The sequence below is a fragment of the Coregonus lavaretus genome (assembly GCF_964263955.1).
Source record: "Coregonus lavaretus genome assembly, chromosome: 10".
NCBI classification, from domain to species: Eukaryota; Metazoa; Chordata; class Actinopteri; order Salmoniformes; family Salmonidae; genus Coregonus; species Coregonus lavaretus.
The window spans coordinates 11,803,523-11,810,547 of record NC_139997.1 but is presented as its reverse complement, the minus strand read 5'-3'; positions in this window follow the sequence as shown (position 1 = coordinate 11,810,547).

Below are 7,025 nucleotides of genomic sequence, written 5' to 3'. Positions count from 1 at the left end.
ATCACATTGTAGGATTTTTAATGAATTTATTTGCAAATTATGGTGGAAAATAAGTATTTGGTCACCTACAAACAAGCAAGATTTCTGGCTCTCACAGACCTGTAACTTCTTCTTTAAGAGGCTCCTCTGTCCTCCACTCGTTATCTGTATTAATGGCACCTGTTTGAACTTGTTATCAGTATAAAAGACACCTGTCCACAACCTCAAACAGTCACACTCCAAACTCCACTATGGCCAAGACCAAAGAGCTGTCAAAGGACACCAGAAACAAAATTGTAGACCTGCACCAGGCTGGGAAGACTGAATCTGCAATAGGTAAGCAGCTTGGTTTGAAGAAATCAACTGTTGGAGCAATTATTAGGAAATGGAAGACATACAAGACCACTGATAATCTCCACGCAAGATCTCACCCCGTGGGGTCAAAATGATCACAAGAACGGTGAGCAAAAATCCCAGAACCACACAGGGGGACCTAGTGAATGACCTGCAGAGAGCTGGGACCAAAGTAACAAAGCCTACCATCAGTAACACACTACGCCGCCAGGGACTCAAATCCTGCAGTGCCAGACGTGTCCCCCTGCTTAAGCCAGTACATGTCCAGGCCCGTCTGAAGTTTGCTAGAGTGCATTTGGATGATCCAGAAGAGGATTGGGAGAATGTCATATGGTCAGATGAAACCAAAATAGAACTTTTTGGTAAAAACACAACTCGTCGTGTTTGGTGGACAAAGAATGCTGAGTTGCATCCAAAGAAGACCATACCTACTGTGAAGCATGGGGGTGGAAACATCATGCTTTGGGGCTGTTTTTCTGCAAAGGGACCTGGTCGACTAATCCGTGTAAAGGAAAGAATGAATGGGGCCATGTATCGTGAGCTTTTGAGTGAAAACCTCCTTCCATCAGCAAGGGCATTGAAGATGAAACGTGGCTGGGTCTTTCAGCATGACAATGATCCCAAACACACCGCCCGGGCAACGAAGGAGTGGCTTCGTAAGAAGCATTTCAAGGTCCTGGAGTGGCCTAGCCAGTCTCCAGATCTCAACCCCATAGAAAATCTTTGGAGGGAGTTGAAAGTCCGTGTTGCCCAGCGACAGCCCCAAAACATCACTGCTCTAGAGGAGATCTGCATGGAGGAATGGGCCAAAATACCAGCAACAGTGTGTGAAAACCTTGTGAAGACTTACAGAAAACGTTTGACCTGTGTCATTGCCAACAAAGGGTATATAACAAAGTATTGAGAAACTTTTGTTATTGACCAAATACTTATTTTCCACCATAATTTGCAAATAAATTCATAAAAAATCCTACAATGTGATTTTCTGGATTTTCTTTTCTGATTTTGTCTGTCATAGTTGACGTGTACCTATGATGAAAATTACAGGCCTCTCTCATCTTTTTAAGTGGGAGAACTTGCACAATTGGTGGCTGACTAAATACTTTTTTTCCCCACTGTATATATATATATATATATATATATATATATATATATATATATATATATATATATATATATATATATATATATATATATATATATCCAGCAAGGACTATGAATAACATTATGGGATATGATGAATAAGGAAGCTTCAAAGTGTCATTGGCTGAGGTGGCGAGAGGATGACAGCCACTTAAACTTAATTACCATGAAGTTCCTGGAACTCATCCTCTGTGGATTTGAGCCAGTTATTAAGTAAAAACATCTGTCACGGCCCTCAATTCATCGAAAACATCTAAAAGTGTGAACAGAGCACTTATATGTGCAATGGGCCTTGGTTGTTTAGTAACACAGAACCGTGGCGTAGTGTCGATCCGCGATCCATCTCTGAGCCAATAGGCGTCCGTCCTCTAGGGGCGAGACCGGGAACTGTAATTATTATTTATCACACTAATCCAACCGGGCTCGGCGGGGCAACCAATCAGATCCTGTTTTCACAGGGTCCACGGGAGCCAAGGAAAGAACACAACTAGTTTTATTGCCGTTCATTAATCAAGCAAGCCATGTCTGGCCGGCTACAAAAGCGAATTTTAAGCAGAAGCCTCTAGTGCCGACTCAGATCAAGTCATCAATCATCTCCTAATGCAGTCTTGTAGAATCGGGGACATTGTCTAATGGGATGATCTAACCGTAGCCATTACCTGAAAAGGTTTTATTATTTCGCTATCTGCAAACGTAAAGCATGATGGATGAGCACCACGGAGGGTCATTTGCTGGACTCTTAAGAGCGTGGCATCCCAGAATGCACGTCGTCTTCTATGAGACAGAGACGGAACATTGTCATGGAGATCTTAAGCTACTTTGATGAATGGATAACTTCTGGGTTTCTGTCTCGGGGCAAAACGGGAGGTCAGATGAAATGAGAAACAAAGTGAATCAAAGGAAGGGAGGAGAAAATGGGTAAAGGAATAGTTTGCGAAAGCCAATAGCCAATATCATAGGCCTAGTCTTGGCATGGGGACGGCACCAGGGTTTTAGAGGCCTGAAGGGTTGGCCAGAGACTGAGAGAAAAGCACCATTATGGGATATGGACTGATCCCTCCACTTTTAGCTGTATAAGGCATTCTGTGAATATGACAGCTTCATAATTTATGACTTCTCTATTTGAATCAATCCAAATTGCATTAGATTGCTCATCAAATTTGGAATACTAATGCAGTAGTAAAAGTGTCTGGTTGCACAAAAATGTTGAATATTAGTGCAGTATTCCATAGGCCCGGCTGGGTGCGAAGGCTGAAGTGTAGGCCTTGCAGTAATATGGAACATAGTCGTCTTTGAGAGCTGTGACCGCCAGGTGGCAGTGTTGCCTGTGAGGAGGACAATCAATTGTATAACCAACACAAAGCAACAACAACTGAAGTGGTGTATTATAGCCTACATAATCAATATTTAATACTCTTCTTACTGCGGCCCATTGATTAGAGATGACAACAATTGATTAATAATTGTTGTAATGATAGGCTTCACTGTGCAGTTGTTTCCGAATGCCCTAGAGAAAAAAGCGAGCGTAGATTTGTTTAATCCAAAGCCTCCATGCAAAGAATATTAAAGAATATGTTTACTAGCTATGTTTCCATTAACTTGTATAGTGATTTTTTGCCAACATTTAGAAAGTTAGCATAGAAAATAAATACAGGTAAGGTGCGTTTCCAGTTAACCATCTTGTGTCGATAAAAACTGGTGGTTGAAGGGTTTCCATTACCCATGTAGGCAAAATGCGCATTAATAAATTGTCAACAGCTTGTATGCCCTCCCACCTATCTGTTTCATGTCTCAGGTAGCCCACAAAAGCCTGCATGGACATCATGCACAAATCGGCAGTTAGCCTAGCGGTTAAGAGCGTTGGGTCCAGTAACTGAAAGGTTTTTGGTTCGAATCCCTGAGCCGACGAGGTGAAAAATCTGTTGATGTGCCCTTGAGCAAGGCACTTAACCCTACTTGCTCTTGTAAGTTGCTCTGTATAAGAGAGTCTGCTAAATGACAAAAAATACAAATTTGCCATATTCCAATAATCCATGGTGGAACTTGCACTCCTGTAGATCTGAAATTACTGGATAGTGAACATTGCATTCAGAAAAGCAATTCAACCACTCTTGAAAGTCAGCACAAGGATCCTACTAAATAAACAATTGTTATAGTTGAAAAATAGATATGCACTGGGTATTTAGAACTAAATGTGGACGTGTTGACACCACGTGCCCGCATACCTTCAAAATTGTTGGGCAATCATCATTTATTCTAAAAAACAGTTTATCATAATTTGTCGCAATAAAGAAAGTTAGACAAAATATAAATCTACCCCTGTCGAACAGAAACAAACTTTGTCGATCTTTTTAACTTTTCTCCTATATCTGCTGTTTCCATTACACATTGTTTTTGCTGACATTGCTTTTGTTGAATAAACCTGGGTCAATGGAAACCTGCCTGGTGATTTTGTATTTCTTGCAACTTTCTGAAGACGTAACGGCATGGGAATTACTTTGTCTACCACTGTGTATCCAATTAGCGATGCTAAAACAGTCATTTCTAAAGGCTTTCCCATAACATTTTCCTAATGAAATATTCTACAAAGTAAGCTTACCTGGCAGCATGATATGAAGATGTCAACCATTGTTCCTGTACCCAAGAAAGCGAAGGTAACTGAACTAAATGACTATTGCCCCGTAGCACTCACTTCTGTCATCATAAAGTGCTTTGAGAGGCTAGTTAAGGATTATATCAACTCCACCTTACCCGACACCCTAGACCCACTACAATTTGCATACCACCCCAACAGATGACGAAATCGCCATGCCATCACACTGCAGCACACTGCCATGTCCAATCTGGACAAGAGGAATACCTATGTAAGAATGCTGTTCATCATGGCCACGCACGTCTCCAACTCAATTAGTTGCAGAAGACACAACAGTGGCAGGCCTGATTACCAACAATGACGAGACATCCTACAGGGAGGAGGTGAGGACCCTGGCAGAGTGGTGCCAGGAAAATAACCTATCCTTCAACGTCAACAAAACATAGGAGCTCATCGTGAACTTCAGGAGACAGCAGAGGGAGCACAACCCCCATCCATATCAAAGGGGCTGCAGTGGATAGCGTGAAAAGTTTCAAGTTCCTCAGAATGCACATCCCTGACAACCTGAAATGGCCCATCCACACAGACAGTGTGTGAAGAAGGCGCAACAGCGCCTCTTCAACCTCAGGAAGCTGAAGAAATTTGGCTTGGCCCCTAAGACCCTCAAGATCTTCTACAGATGCACCATTGAGAGCATCCTGTCGGGCTGTTTCACCGCCTGGTACGGCAACTGCACCATCCACAACTGCAGCGCTCTCCAGAGGGTGGTGCGGTCATCCCAACGCAACACCGGGGGCACACTGCCTGCCCTCCAGGACATCTACAGCACGCTGTGTCACAGGAAGGCCAAGAAGATCATCAAGGACCTCAGCCACCTGAGCCACTGCCTGTTCACCACACTACCATCTAGAAGGCGGAGACAGCACAGGTGCTTCAAAGCTGGGACCGTGAGACAGAAAAACAGCTTCTATCTCAAGGCCATCAGACTGTTAAATAGCCATCACTAGCCGGCTTCCACCCAGTACCCTGCCCTGAACTTATTCACTGTCACTAGCCGGCTACCAACCCTGCACCTTAGATAATGCTGCCCTATGTACAGTACATAGTCATTGAACACTTATCACTTTAATAATGTTTACATACTGTTTTACACACTTCATATGTATATACTGTATTCTAGTACAGTTCAGACCCCTTGACTTTTTCCACATTTTGTTATGTTACAGCCTTATTCTAAAATTGATTAAATTGTTTTTTCCCCTCATAAATCTACACACAATACCCCATAATGACAAAGCAAAAACAGGTTTTTAGATTTCTTTGCAAATATATTAAAAACAAAAACAGACCATTTACTCAGTACTTTGTTGAAGCATCTTTGGCAGCGATTACAGCCACGAGTCAAATCAAATCAAATCAAATGTTATTGGCTACATGCGCCGAATACAACAGGTGCAGACATTACAGTGAAATGCTTACTTACAGCCCTTAACCAACAGTGTATTTCTTTTTAACAAAAAATAAACAACAACAAAAAAAGTGTTGAGAAAAAAGAGCAGAAGTAAAATAAAATAACAGTAGGGAGGCTATATATACAGGGGGGTACCGGTGCAGAGTCAATGTGCGGGGGCACCGGCTAGTTGAGGTAGTTGAAGTAATATGTACTTGTGGGTAGAGTTAAAGTGACTATGCATAAATAATTAACAGAGTAGCAGCAGCGTAAAATGATGGGGGGGGGGGGGGGGGCAGTGCAAATAGTCCGGGTAGCCATGATTAGCTGTTCAGGAGTCTTATGGCTTGGGGGTAGAAGCTGTTGAGAAGTCTTTTGGACCTAGACTTGGCACTCCGGTACCGCTTGCCGTGCGGTAGCAGAGAGAACAGTCTATGACTAGGGTGGCTGGAGTCTTTGACAATTTTGAGGGCCTTCCTCTGACACCGCCTGGTATAGAGGTCCTGGATGGCAGGAAGCTTGGCCCCAATGATGTACTGGGCCGTACGCACTACCCTCTGTAGTGCCTTGCGGACGGAGGCCAAGCAGTTGCCATACCAGGCGGTGATGCAACCAGTCAGGATGCTCTCGATGGTGCAGCTGTAGAATTTTTTGAGGATCTGAGGACCCATGCCAAATATTTTCAGTCTCCTGAGGGGGAATAGGCTTTGTCGTGCCCTCTTCACGACTGTCTTGGTGTGTTTGGACCATGATAGTTCGTTGGTGATGTGGACACCAAGGAACTTGAAGCTCTCAACCTGTTCCACTACAGCTCCGTCGATGAGAATGGGGGCGTGCTCAGTCCTCTTTTTTTTCCTGTAGTCCACAATCATCTCCTTTGTCTTGGTCACGTTGAGGGAGAGGTTGTTGTCCTGGCACCACACGGTCTTCTTGGGTATGACGCTACAAGCTTTGCACACCTGTATTTGGGGAGTTTCTCCCATACACTAAGTTGACTGTGCCTTTAAACAGCTTGGAAAATACCAGAAAATGATGTAATGGCTTTAGAAGCTACTGATAGGCTAATTGAAATCATTTGAGTCAATTGGAGGTGTACCTGTGGATGTATTTCAAGGCCTACCTTCAAACTCAGTGCCTGCTTGACATCATGGGAAAATCAAAAGAAATCAGCCAAGACCTCATAAAAAAATTGTAGACCTCCACAAGTCTGGTTCATCCTTTCCAAACGCCTGAAGGTACCATGTTAATCTGTACGCAAGTATAAACACCATGGGACCACGCAGCCATCATACCGCTCAGGAAGGAGACGTGTTCTGTCTCCTAGAGATGAACATACTTCGGTGAGAAAAGTGCAAATCAATCCCAGAACAACAGCAAAGGACCTTGTGAAGATGCTGGAGGAAACAGGTACAAAAGTATCTATATCCACAGTAAAACGAGTCCTATATCGATATAACCTGAAAGACTGCTCAGCAAGGAAGAAGCCACTGCTACAAAACCGCAATA